Here is a 14,991-nt window from a genome sequence, read left to right as displayed (position 1 = left end):
ATGGGAGGTGCTTGGATCATGGGGGTAGAATTTATTTATTTATTTATTTATTTATTTATTATTTATTTATTTATTTTACTATAAGTTCCAGGGAGGTGCTTGGATCATGGAGGTGGAGTTATTTTTTATTGGTTTGTTTGTTTATTTATTTATTTATTTATTTACTTTACTTTACTGTAAGTTCCAGGATACATGTGCAGAATGTGCAGGTTTGTTATTTATTTATTTATTTATTTTACTATAAGTTCCAGGGAGGTGCTTGGATCATGGAGGTGGAGTTATTTTTTATTGGTTTGTTTGTTTATGTATTTATTTATTTATTTATTTACTTTACTGTAAGTTCCAGGATACATGTGCAGAATGTGCAGGTTTGTTGCATAGATATACATGTGCCATTGTGGTTTGCTGCACCTATCAATCTGTCACCTAAGTTTTAAGCCCCATATGCACTAGCTATTTGTTCTGATGCTCTTTCTCCCCTGCCACCCCCGATAGACCCTGATGTGTGTTGTTCCCTTGCCTGTGTCCACGTGTTCTCATTGTTTTCACTTATGAATGAGAACATGTAGCGTTTTGTTTTCTGTTCTTGTGTTAGTTTGCTGAGGATGATGGCTACCAGCTTCATCCATGTTCCTGCAAATAACATGATCTCATATATTTTTATGGCTGCATAGTATTCCATAGTGTATATACACCACATTTCCTTGATCCAGTTTATCATTGATGACCATTTGTGGTGACTCCATGTTTTGCTATTGTGAAGAGTGCTGCAATAAACATGCATGTGCATATATCTTTATAATAGAATAATTTATATTTTGGGGGATATATACCCAGGAATGAGATTGCTGGGTCAAATGGTATTACTAGTTATAAATTCTTGAGGAATTGTCACACCACTTTCCACAATGGTTGAACTAATTTATATTCCCACCAACAGTGTAAAAGCATTCTTATTTCTCACAGCCTCTCCGGTATCTGTTGTTGCTTGACTTTTCCATAATTGCCATTCTAAATGGCATGAGATGGTATCTCATTGTGGTTTTGATTTACATTTCTCTAATGATCAGTGATGATGAGCTTTTTTTTTCATATGTTTGTTGGCCACATAAATGTTTTCTTTTGAGAAGTGTCTGTTCACATCCTTTGCCTGTTTCTTGATGGTGTTGATTGTTTTTTGTAAATTTGTTTAAGTTCCTTGTAAATTCTGGATAGTAGACTTTGGTCAGATGGATAAATTGCAAAAATTTTCGCCCATTCTGTCGGTTGGCAGTTCAATCTGATGACAGTTTCTATGGCTGTGCAGAAGCTCTTTTGTTTAATGAGATCATATTTGTCAATCTTAGCTTTTGTTGTAATTGCTTTTGGTGATTTCCTTATTAATTCTTGACCCATGCCTATGTCTTGGGGTTTCTTCTAGGGTTTTTATGGTTTGGGGTTCTACATTTAATTCTTTAATCCATCTTGAGTTAATTTTTGTATAAGGTGTAACAAAGGAGTCCAATTTTAGTTTTCTGCATATGGCTAGCCAGTTTTCCCAGAACTATTTATTAAATAGGGAATGCTTTCCACATTGCTTGTTTTTGTCAGAATTGTTGAAGATCAGATGGTTGTAGACGTGTGGTCTTATTTCTGAGGTCTCTATTCTGTTCCATTGGTCTATGTATCTGTTTTCATACCACCACCATGCTGTTTTGGTTACTGTAGGCTTATAGTATAGTTTGAAGTCAGGTAGTGTGATGACTCCAGCTTTGTTCTTTTTGCTTAGGAGTGTCTTGACTATGAGGGTACATTTTTGGTTCCATATAAATTTTAACATATATTTTTCTAATTCTGTGAAGAATGCCAATGACAGTTTGATGGAAAAAGCATTGAATCTATAAATTACTGCGGGCAGTCTGGCCATTTTCATGATATTGATTCTTCATATCCCTGAGGATGAAATAGTTTTCCATTAATTTGTTTCCTCTCTGAACAGTGCTTTGCAGTTCTTGAAGAGGTCCTTCACTTCCCTTGTTGGTTGTATTCCTAGGAATTTTATTCTCTTTGTAGCAATTGTGGATGGGAGTTCATTCATGATTTGACTCTCCACTTGCTTGTCTATTATTGGTTCATAGGAGTGCTTGTAATTTTTGCCCATTGATTGTGTATTCTGAGACTTTGCTGAAATTGCTTATCAGTTTAAAAAGTTTTTGGTCTGAGACAATGGAGTTTTCTAAATATAGGATCATGACAACTGCAAAGAGAGACAATTTGACTTCTTATCTTTCTATTTGAATACTCTTTATTTATTTCTCTTGCCTAATTTCCCTGGTCAGAACTTCTAATAGTATGCTGAATAGGAGTGATGAGAGAGGTCATACTTGTCTTGTGCTGGTTGTCAAAGGAAATGCTTCCAGCTTTTGCCCATTCAGTATGATATTGTCTGTGAGTTTGTTATAAATAGCTCTTATTATTTTTAGATATGTTATATCAATACTTACTTTATTGAGAGTTTTTAACATTAAGTGAGGTTGAATTTTATCAAAGGTCTTTTCTGCATCTATTGAGATAATCATCTGGTTTTTGTCATTGGTTCTGCTTATGGAATGAATTGCATTATTTTTTTGCATATGTTGAACAAGCCTTGCATCCCAGGGTTGAAGATGACTTGAATATGATGGATAAGCTTTTTGATGTGCTGCTTGATTTGGTTTGGGAATATTTTATTGCGGATTTTTTTTGTCAATGTTCATCAGGGATATTGGCCTAAAGTGTGTGTGTGTGTGTGTGTGTGTTTGTGTGTGTGTGTGTCTCTGCCCACTTTGGTATCAGGATGATGCTGGCCTCATAAAATGAGTTAGGGAAGACTCCCTCCTTTTCAATTTTTTTGGAATAGTTTCTGAAGAAATTGTACCATCTCCTTTTTGTACCTCTGGTAGAATTCAGCTATGAATACATCTGGTCTGGGGCTTTATTGGTTAGTATGCTATTTATTCCTGCCTCAATTTTAGAATTTGTTATTGATCTATTCAGGAATTCAGCTTCTTCCTGGTTTAGTCTTGGGAGGGTGTATGTATCTAGGAATTTATCAATTTCTTGTAGATTTTCTAGTTTATTTGGGTAGAGGTGTTTACAGCATTATCTGATGGTAGTTTGTATTTCTTTGGGGTCAGTGGTGATATCCCCTTTAACATTTTTTATTGTGTGTCTATTTGATCTTCTCCTTTTTCTTCTTTCTTCATCTAGCTAGTGGTCTATAAATTTTGTTAATCTTAAAAAAAAAAAAGCTTCTGAATTCATTGATTTTTTGAGAGGTTTTTCATGTTTCTGTCTCCATCAGTTCTGGTCTGATCTTAGTTATTTCTCGTCTTATGCTTTTGGAATTGTTTGCTCTTACTTCTCTAGGTCTTTTAATTGTGATGTTAGGGGGTTGATTTGAGATCTTTCTAGCTTTCTGATGTGGGAATTAGTGCTATAAATTTCCCTCTTATCCCTCTTATCACTGCTTTAGCTCTATCCCAGAGATTTTGGTACATTGTCTTTTTGTTTTTATTTGTTTCAAAGAACTTCTTGATTTCTGCCTTAATTTTATCATTTACCCAGAAGTAATTCAGGAGCAGCTTGTTCAGTTTCCATGTAGTTGTGTGGTTTTGAGTTAATTTCTTAATCCTGAGTTCTAATTTGATTGTTCTGTGGTCTGTGAGACTGTTTGTTATGATTTCAGTTCTTTGCATTTGCTGAGGAGTGTTTTATTTCCAGTTATGTGGTTGATTTTAGAATAAGTACCATGTGACACAGAGAAAAATGTGTTTTCTGTTGTTTTGAGGTGGAGAGTTAGGTAGCTATCTATAGGTCCATGTGATCCAGAGCTGAGTTCGAGTCCTGAATATCCTTGTTAATTTTCTCTCTCATTGATCTAATATTGACAGTAGGGTGTTAAAGTCTCCCACTATTATTTTGTGAGAGTCTAAGTCTCTTGTAGGTCTCTAAGAACTTGTTTTATGAATCTGTATGCTCCAGTGTTGGGTGCATATATATTTAAGATAGTTAGCTCTTCTTATTAAAATGATCCCTTTACTATTATGTTATACTCTTCTTTGTCTTTTTTGACCTTTGTTGGTTTAAAGTCCATTTTGTCAGAGACTAGGATTGCAAAGCCTACTTTTTTCTGCTTTCAATTTGCTTGGTAAAATTTCCTCCATCCTTTTATTTTGAGCCAATGTGTGTCTTTGCGTGTGAGATGGGTCTCTTGAAAACAGCACACTGGTGGGTCTTGACTATCTAATTTGCCAGTGTGTGTCTTTTATTTGGGGCATTTAGCCCATTTAGATTTAAGGTTAATATTGTTATATGGGAATTTGATCCTGTCATCATGATGCTAGTTGGTTATTTTGCACACTAGTTGATGCTGTTTCTTCATAGTGTCTTTATATTTTGGTGTGTTTTTCAGTGACTGGTCCTGGTTTTTCCTTCCCATATTTAGTGCTTTCTTCAGGAATTATTGCAAGGTAGGCCTGTTGGTTATGAATTCCTGCAGCCTTTACTTGTCTCAAAAGGATTTTATTTCTCCTTCACTTATGACTTAGTTTGACTGGATATGAAATTCTGGGTTGAAAAGTATTTTCTTTAAGAATGTTGAACATTGGCTTCCACTCTCTTCTGGCTTGTAGGGTTTCTTCTGAAAGATCTACTGTTAGTCTGATGGGCTTCCTTTTGTAGGTGATGCAGTCTTTTTCTCTGGCTGCCTCTAACATTTTTTTCCTCCATTTTGACCTTGGAGAATCTGATGATTATGAGTCTCGGGCTTGATCTTCTCATGGAATATCTTAGCGGCGTTCTCTAAATTTCCTGAATTTTAGTGTTATTCTCTCCTGCTAGGTTTGGGAAGTTCTCCTGGATAATATTCTGAAGTGCATTTTCTAACTTGTTTCCATTCTCCCTGTCTCTTTCAGGTACTCCAATCAGTCATAGGTTTGGTCTTTTTATGTAGTCCCATATTTCTCAGAGGTTTTGTTCACTCCTTTCCATTCTTTTTTCTCTAATCTTGTCTGCCTGCCTTATTTCAGCAAGATAGTCTTCCATGTCTTATATTCTTTCTTCCACTTGATTGATTCAGATATTGATACTTGTGTATGCTTCATGAAGTTTTTATGTTGTGTTTTTCAGCTCCCTGAGGTCATTTATGTTTCTCTCTAAACTGGTTATTCTAGTTAGCAGGTCCTCTAACCTTTTATCAAGGTTCTTAGCTTCTTTGCATTGGGTTAGAACATACTCCTTTACTTCAGTGAAGTTCGTTATTACCTACCTCCTAAAACCTACTTCTGTGAATTTATCCATTTCATCCTCTATCCAGTTCTGTGCCCTTGTTGGAGAGGTGTTACAATCATTTGAAGAATAAGAAGCACTCTGGCCTTTTGGATTTTCAGTGTTTTTTTTTTTTCATTAATTCTGTCTCATCTTCATGGGTTTGTCTAGTTTTGATTTTTGAGGCTGCTGACCCTTGGATGAGGTCTTTGTGGGGACATTTTGTTGTTGTTGTTGTTGCTTCCTGTTTGTTTATTTTTCTTCGAATAGTCAGGTCCCTCTTCTGCAGAACTGCTGCAGTTTTCTGGAGGTTTCCTTCATGTCCTATTCAACTGGTTTCCTCCTGCACCTGGAGATGTCAAGAACAGCAAAGATAGGTGCCTGCTCCTTCCTCTGAGATCTCTTACCTCAAGGGACACCAACCTGATGCCAGTAAGAAAGCTTCTGTATAGGATGTCTGACAAGCCCTGTTGGAGGGTCTCACCTAGATGGGTGACATGGGAAGAAGGACCCATTTAATGAAACACTTTGGCTGTACTTCAGTGGAGGGGAATGCAACACTAAGGGGAACCCACTTGCCTTGGCTGCCTGGATTCCTCAGAGCTAGCAAGAGGAAAGACTAAGTCTGCTGGTTCATAGAGACTACAACCACACTTCCCCATAGGGGCTCAGGCCCAGGAAGATCAGAGTTCTGTCCCTGATTCCCTGGCTGGAGTTGGAATTCCTGCAAGGAGGCCCTGCAGCGGCACTGTTGGCTTCTGCCCTTCCCACAAGGAACTCAGCTGGCTTAGACAGCAGGCAGCTACTGCAGTGGTGATGGCCATCCCTTCTGGGAACTCTGCCCGCAGCTACTGCAGTGGTGATGGCCATCCCTTCTGGGAACTCTGCCCGCTTAGGCCAATTCTAGCTGAGTGAGAATCTGCACAGCTCCATGGTTGAAACCCAAAGCACCAGTGGCATAGGCTCATGAGTGTCTTCTTCTGATTCATGGGTTGCACAGTTCCTTGGGAAAAGCATAGGCTTCCAGGCTGGGTAGCACACTCACTTACCGCCTCCCTTGGCTGCAGGCTGGGGCTCCCCTGCCCCGTGTGGCTCTCAGGTGGGCTGCTGCACTACACTGATCTTCTTTCCTCTCCCTGGGTTACACTAGCCACCTAGTCAGTCCTAATGACAGAACCTGGATACCTCCGTTGTTGGTGTAGGATTGGCACACTATTTTGGATCTTTACCATGGGATCCTCAGAGCACCACAGCTTCTAGTCAGCCATCTTGTCCCTGCCTTGGGGTGGAGTTTTCATGAATGATTTAGCACCACCACCCCAGCAAAATGAGTGAGTTCTCATGAGATCTGGTTGTTTAAAAGTGTGTGGCACCTACCCCATCTCTTTCTTTCTTCTGCTCTGCCCATGTAAGACGTGCCTGCTTCTTCTTCATCTTCTGCCATGATTATAAGTTTCCTGAGGCCTCTCCAGAAGAGGCTGCTATGCTTTCTGTGCAGTCTGTAGACTTGTGAGTCTCAGTTATTTCTTTATAACAATGAGAGAATGGGCTGATACACTTGGGGAGTCCATTTTGTCTGCTGGCCAGGGGCATATTTTAACAACTTAAAAATTCTGATTATCCACAGAGTAAAAGTAGGAACCATCTCCATTGTTACACTTGATAATAAAGTAAAAGTAATTGATATGCATTAGGCACTCAAGCCCTAAATTTGATACAAAAATATTTGGTAACTGGTTTGATTGGAAGACTTGTGTGAAAAAAAAGACATAAATATGGATAATAGACAAGTAGAAATCTGCTAATTAAGTGAAAGAAACAAAAATATTTTATCATGAAATATATTATTTTCTTGACATAGTTTAAGATAGTTATTCATATTGGCTGGAAATATAAGAATAGCTAAAAACCTGTATTTTGTGGGGTAGATTTGCATCTGTAGTGAAAATCTGATTGATGTAGCCAGGTATTCCTTTGTCTGAATTTAGGAATATTAACTGAGAGTCTCACACTTCTAAAGGTCTGAAAAACCATTGACCATCTATTGTCTCTGAGGGCTGCCACCAGAGAGGTTTCACTGACATTAAAAGACTAACTTTTCCAGCCAGGTCACATCTTTCTCCCCTTCCCATAATCTGTTTTGTCATGAGGTGAACTCTCATCTTTCTGTAACCTCAAGATTGTATAAATTTCTGCATCCCCTTTGAGGGGTTGTGGTAATCATTCTGTGATCCCTCCCCACCTTGTCTTTATGTGTCTTCCCTTTTATTAATCTGCCTTTTGTCAGTTGATTTTTCAGTGAACCATTAGATAGTTAAGGGGAGGTTTTCCTGTAGTCTCTACAATATATAGAGTATAAGACAGGTCTTATCTTGTTCAAAGAGCTTTGGGACCCAAATTCTCTCCTGTCCCAGTATAGGTAGATAAACAGAGGTGGATGCTTGTTATTCACAAAACTTTTAACTGTTTTAATGGTGTAATTATATATTTAGGCCCAATGTAAACACACTGCACAACACAACACTACACTACACTGTGCTACACTACACTATGATGTCATGCCATGCAATATCATACAATAGAGATCAAAGGCAGATGTGTCCTCCAGACTTAAAACAATTAGAGCTATATGCATTAAACATCAAAAGTTCAATCGGTACCTTTCAATGGGTGTTTTATTATAAGACTTTGATACTGGATGCCTGCCAGGATGTCTGGCATTTCACAGCTGGGCAAAATTACTTAAAAAGACCAATTACTAAAGGGCTTAAATTGTCATGCTGATGTAATGATATGTGATTGACTAACACTCAGGAGACATTCTTTAGGCCTTGCAAGTAAAACCCTTTATTAAAGGTCATAGGCCTCCAGAATTTCAGATCCTGTTTAGGCTTGGATTGAGTAAGGATTTATGTAAAACTAGCAATAAGATTTAGATTGCTAATTATTTAAAATTTAAACAATACAATCATGACAAATTAATATTTGACAAAAACATTTTATGCATTGCTAAGATTATGATTTGTTGGTTTTTTTGGTATGGTAAAATCGAAAGTTTTCTCTCTAATGTAAATAATGTGCTGACTTAAAAAATAGCAATTCTGTTATTCTATCATAATTGTGATCATTGCTTTTCTATTTTACTATGGACTTACTGTGTATCTAGACTACTGCAACTGTCACCCCAAAAGGTAGAAACGGTTAGAAAATTGTACCATCATCATTCTGTGATGACACAGGAAGGCGATTGTAAGGGCAAATACAAATAAAAAATAAAGGCTTAATCTTTCTTCTTCAAAGTCAGAGAAGATACTTTCACCCATCCCTGTTCTTAGAGCATTTACTGTAAACATTTGTAGTTTTAAGCTTTTTCCTTGTCTGTTTGAAGTATATGTAAATTTTTTTCGACAGCTAAATAAGCCTATTGCAGCTTTAAGATGCTTGACTGTTTTTCTCAAAGGCCCAGGAACCATCTCTTTGATATAGAAACGTCAAGTAAGACAGTGTCCTTATCTCCAAGTTTCCGTTGGAGGGTAAGAGCATAACTTCAGCTGGCACCTCACTCCACATTGCAAAACTACTAACTTGTCATAAAATATACGAGAAGTTTATTTTCCTCTGGATAAAGCCGAAGAACTAACATAGATGGGCACTCCAACAACTAAATGAGTTTAGAAAAAACTATGTGTGACAAATGGTGCTGTCAAGTTATCTTACTGAAGAATAGTTATTGTTTATCTTAAGAATATGTAAATCATGGTGGATTAGCCAGAGTTCCTCACAGAAATAGAATCAATATATGAAAAGACTTGTTATAAGGAATTGGCTCATGTGATATGTGAGGTAACAAGTCCCAAGATCTGTATCGGGCAAGTTGAAGACCCAGGAGAGATGCTGTTGTAGCTATAGCCTAAGACTGAAGGCTGGAAAACCAAGAGAATTGATGATCTAGTTCCAGTCTGAATGCCGGCAGGCTCAAGCTCCAGGAAGAGCTGATAGCTTAGTTCCAGTCAGAATGTGGGAGAAACAAACAAAAATTATGCACCAGGTTAAAGGCAGTGAAGCAGGAGGAATTTCCTCTTACTTGTGTGAGGGTCAACCTTTTCATTATATTCTGGTTTGTTATATTAAAACCTTACTGGTTCATTATATTAAAGCCTTACTGGTTTGATGGGACCTACGTGCATTAGGGAGGGCAAGCTGATTTACTAAATCTACTCATTCAAATGTTAATCTCATCCAGAAACTCCCTCACGGACACAGCTAAAATAATGTTTTACCAAATGTCTGGGAACCTTTTGGCTCAGTCAAGTTGATACATGAAGTTACTTATCACAAGTGGGTTGCGTCTGTTTGGTTATGTAAAGATGAGATTTTTATTTCTGTCTTTGCCTTCTCTTAGTGGATTGCCTATGATGTACATCACATTATAGTTTAATGGTTAATTAGTATTAAAATTATGTTCTTTCTTTTTTACCTTTATGGAGAGTTTCTGGGTTAGAAGAAGATTTCAGTTTAAATATATTTTCCTAACAGTATACATGTGAGATTGTTTCTGACCTTAATTTACCCTTCTGGTCTGTAACAGTGCCTTGGCTTAATTGCTATAGTTTTCGTTATACTTTATTATACCTGCTAGAGCAAGTAAGTGCTCTTGAGTTGTCCTTCAAGAGTTCCCTGGCTTTTTATTTAATTTTGCATATATTTACATATATTTTGATATATGTGGAATTTTAATTTACATATATTTTAATATATGGAATTTTAATTTATGTATATTTATTTATGGTTTTCAGTTTTCACCATTCACAAAAATAAAAACAAGAATACCTATAGATAATTTTATTGAGATAACATCTCTTTAAATAAATTTGGAGAAAATTGACCTCTTTTACATAATGCTTCCATTGATCCACCAACAACTCATAAACTTTCTACGTTATTATTTTAAATGTATTTTGATATTATCTTTTACTTCATTAAAAGAGGTTTTTTTTTTAACATACTTTGTTATCTTTTATATACTATTGCAGTCTTACACCATATAATAATGTTTTGGTCAACAAACCAGGTGTAGAGTCATGATCTCATAACTTCATAATGGAACTAAACATTTCTGATTGCCTAGTGCCATTGTAGCCATAGTAACTTCAAGCACAATGTATTACCCACATGTTCGTAGTGATGCTGGTATAAACAAATCTTCTGTCTTGCCAGCAGTAAAAGGTATAACACATACGATTATGTACTGTGCCTAGTACTTGATAATTATAATAAACGACCAGGTTATTGGTTTATGTATTTACTATAACATTCTTTATATCATTATTTTAAATTGTGTGCCTTTTACTAATGAAAAAAACTTAACTGTGTTAAATCAAGTTTAGCTTAAAGCTGGCTCCTTATATATTTTAAGTTCAGCTTAAAGATTTCTCTGTAGATCTTGAACTACAGCCTAAATGGAATGTAAACAGACTGTAATCTACTCTTGTGCCAATCGCTGAGTCTTAGCCAATCCAACGTGACCAACTGTTCAAATGATGTTCCAGTAAGACAAACACTGAGCTATAGCCAGTCCAGCTGTTTTGGTACCTCACTTCTGTTTTCTGTGCTTTGCTTTCCTTTTTCTGTCCATAAATTCTTTTCCACCTTATGACTGCATAGAGTTCCTGAGCCTCATCTGGCTCGGGAGGATGCCTGATTCATGAATCGTTCTTTGTTCAATTAAGCTCTTTTAAATTTAATTTGGCTGAAATTTTTCTTTTGACAACTGCAAAACAGTCTTGTTTGAAGGCAGTTCCTTCAGCAAGTATTCTAGAAGAAGGCGTTGTTACTATAGGAGATGCCGGCTCCATGTATGTTATCGCTCGGACAAAAAGTGGAGGTGAAAATATTGATAATCCTGACACTGTGTAGGCCCAGACTATTGTGTGTGCTTCTGTCTTAGTTTTTACTAACAGTGTTAAAAGACAAAAAAAATTTCTAAAAATAGAAAAATGCTTATAGAATAAGAATACCCAAAATAGGTTTTTATAGCTGTACAATATGTTTATGTTTTAAACTAAATGTTATTACGAGAGTTGAAAAGTTTGAAAAATTAAAAAGCTTATGGAATCAAATTGTTATGGTAAGCGGAGGTCAGTTTATTAAAGAAGAAAGAAAAATGTTTAAATTAGTTTAGCCTTGGTGTAAGTGTTTATAAAGTCTATGATAGTGTATAGCAATGTTCTAGGCCTTCACATTCACTACTTAATCACTCACCCAGAGCAACTTCCAGTCTTGCAAGCTATTTTCAGAAGTGTCCTATACAGGTGTATCATTTTTTATCTTTTGCAAACCAAAAATAAAATTTGAAGACCACCAAACTGTTGTATATGGTCTCTTTCCTTGGCCAGGGCACTCTAAAAATTAACCTGAAAGACTGGTTCAGGCCATGACAGAAAGTAGGGGTCAGACAGGCCTTATTATACCCCATCCAGCATTAACATCAACACAGACCTTAAACCTAATAAGAAAGATTTAATTAACAGTCTATTCTCTCTAAAGCCTGCTACTTGGAAGCTGCTTGTGCATGATAAAACCAAGGTCTCCAAAATCCCTTATTTTAACCCAGACACTTCTTTCTACTGATAATAATTCTTTCAATCAATTACTAATCAGAATATGTTTAAATCTACCTATGACCTGGAAGCCCCCACTTTCAGCTGCTTCACTCTTCTGTATCAAACCAATGTAAATATTATATGTGTATTGATTGATGTAGTATGGCTCTCTAAAATGTAAAAAGCAAGCTATACCCTGACAACTTTGGGTACATGTTGTCAGGACCTACTGAGGCTGTGCCACAGGCAGGTCTTTAACCCAGGCAAAATAAACAGCCTAAATTGAGACTTGTTTCAGATGCTTTTTAGTTCATACCTTTATACTCTATTTTTACTGCTTTTCTATGTTTAAACATATTTAGATACACAAATACCATTGTGCTACAATTGCTTACAGTATTTAGTACAGTAACATGCTGCATAGGCTTATAGCCTACGAGTGATAGGCTATACCATAAAGCCTTGGTGTGTAGTAGTAGGTTTCTTTAAGTACATTCTATCATGTGCATACAGCAAAGAAATCACCTAAGGACACATTTATCATAACATATATTCATGGTTAAGCATTGCACTACTGTACTTACATACTGATATAAAGCTAATACTTTGTGTTACATGGTAAGTGAATAAGACCAAAAAAAGATATTTGATTAATACATGTATTAATACATATACACACAAACATATTCGTAACAAAATAAGGAGAACATTTAATGATAAACTATTTCTAAAGCCAGTTACATAGTTGTAGCTGTGCAGAAATATAGGATTTATAACTACATTTGTCTAATACCTAGTCTATATTCATTTTGTTTTCATTAAGCACCTCAGCTGGTCATGATTCTTTACCAGTGTGATAGAAAAAAAAAAAAAAAAAAAACCTTCATTCCTGAAAAATCCAGGCTATTAATAGTCCCTTCTGGATTGCTTTGTTGCAGTTTTTCACTAACTTTAATCACTTAGCTTGATAATACTAAGAGATGCTCTAAGATATATCTGATACTATATCTCAGATATACCCTTCCTTACCTCCACTGTGAAGTAATAATATCTTAGTCCATTTTGTATTGCTATAATAATACCACAGATTTGATAATACACAATAGAATTTTATTTGGATCATGGTTCTGGAGCCTGAGAAGTCCAAAAGAGCATGGTGTTTGGGTCTGCCCAGCATCTGATGAGGACCCTTTTGCTGTGTCATGTCCTAGTGGAAGGTATAAGTGCAAGAGAGCACATGTTCAAGAACGACAGAGGAGGGAGAAGGGAGTTGAACTCATCCTTTTATCAGGAAACCACTTTCATGCTGACTAACCCACTCCCTTGATAACAACATTAGCGTAGTTCATGAGAGTAGAGCCCTCATTATCTAATCACCTTTTAAAGGTCCTACTTTTCAATACCACTGCATTGGGGATTAATTTTCTAACACATAAACTTTGGAAGACATATTCAAAGCATAGCCAATAGTCCAATTTCCCCTTAGAGTCAGAATCAGTCACCCCAATCAACACCAAAACTCCCTTCTTTCCTTGTTGATTCAGAGGCATCAGGAGCTCAAAATGACTGATTGTAATTCTTAACATCCAGTTCAACTGAAGCATTGTTGTGTCTCTTGGAGTAATCATTTCTCTCTCTCTGGAACTAAGCCCTTCAGGCCAGCAGAGCGTACTGTAGTGGAAACAGAAAGCAAAAAAGAAAAAAAAAAAAATTGCTGGTGGGTTGCTAGAGGTTACAATAAATGATGCTCCTCCCATTTGCACCCCATGATTCTTGGATCCATGAGTTCTGGCTATCAAAAAACAGCACCAAATATTAGACACAAATTCAGGGCATATATAACTTTGAATCCAGTTTCCACTCTGCAAGTTATTGCTACCTAACTGGTGCTGTAACCGTGTCTTCTGAAGAACATTCTACCATTTAATCAAGTCAGATGTTTCAGGATGGTGAACATGGTGAGCCCATTGAATTCAATGATGAGCATGGGCACAATGCTGCACTTCTTTGACTGTGAAGTGAGTTCATTGCTAGGAGCTATGCTGTGTGGAATAGCATAATGATGGATAAGGTATTCTCTTAGTCTATGAATGGCAGGTTTAGCAGAAACAATATGTACAGGGAAGGCAAGTACATATCCAGAGAAAGTGTATCTATTCCAGCAACAGCAAACACTATCCACATTAAAGTTCTCTAGAGTGACAGAACTCATAGCATAGATGTACATATGAAGGGGAGTCTATTAAGGAGTATTGACTCACCCTATCACAAGACAAATTCCCACAATAGGCCATCTGCAAGCTCAGGAGCAAGGAAGCCAGTGTGAGTCCCCAAATCTCAAAAGCGAGGAAGCCGACAGTGCAGTCTTCAGTTTGTGACCAAAGATCTGAGAGACCCTGGCAAACCACTGTTGTAAGTCCAAATGTCCAAAAGCTGAGGAACTTGGAGTCTGATGTTTGAGGGTGGGAAGCATCCAGGATGAGAGAAAGACGAAGGCCGGAATACTCAGCAAGTCAAGTCCTTACATATTCTTCTGCCTGCTTTTATTCTAGCTGTGATGGCAGCTGATTAGATGGTACTCAACTAGATTGAGGGTGGCTCTGCCTCTCCCACTGATTCAAATGTTAATATCCTTTGTTAACACTCTCACAGACACACCCAGGAAAAATATTTTGCATCCTTCAATCCAATCAAGTAGACATTTAATATTAACCATCACACTACCCATTCCGCAATGGATGCAGTTCAGTGTAATCAAGCTACCACCAGGTAACTGACTGATCACATAGGAAATGATGTGCTCTTGGGGGCTCAGTGTTGGTCTCTGCTTCTGGGTGCTTAATGGTGGCCATAGCCACGTTGGCCTTTGTGAGAAGTTAGTTCATGCTACTGTGACGATGAATAACGTCTATTCATGACACCATGGCCACTTTGTTCATGAGCCTATTGGCTAACAGTGGTCTTTGGGGAAAGAGGCTGACTGGTATCTGCAGAACAAATCATCCTATCCACTTGATTATTAAAATCCCCATCTACTGAGGTCACACTTTGGTGAACATTCACATGACACACAAATATCTTCATGTTCTTTGCCCATTTACAA

Source organism: Colobus angolensis, unplaced genomic scaffold (genome assembly GCF_000951035.1).
Source record: "Colobus angolensis palliatus isolate OR3802 unplaced genomic scaffold, Cang.pa_1.0 Scaffold191, whole genome shotgun sequence".
Lineage (NCBI taxonomy): Eukaryota > Metazoa > Chordata > Mammalia > Primates > Cercopithecidae > Colobus > Colobus angolensis.
The sequence above is the reverse complement of the archived record's forward strand: the minus strand, read 5'-3'. Positions refer to the sequence as shown.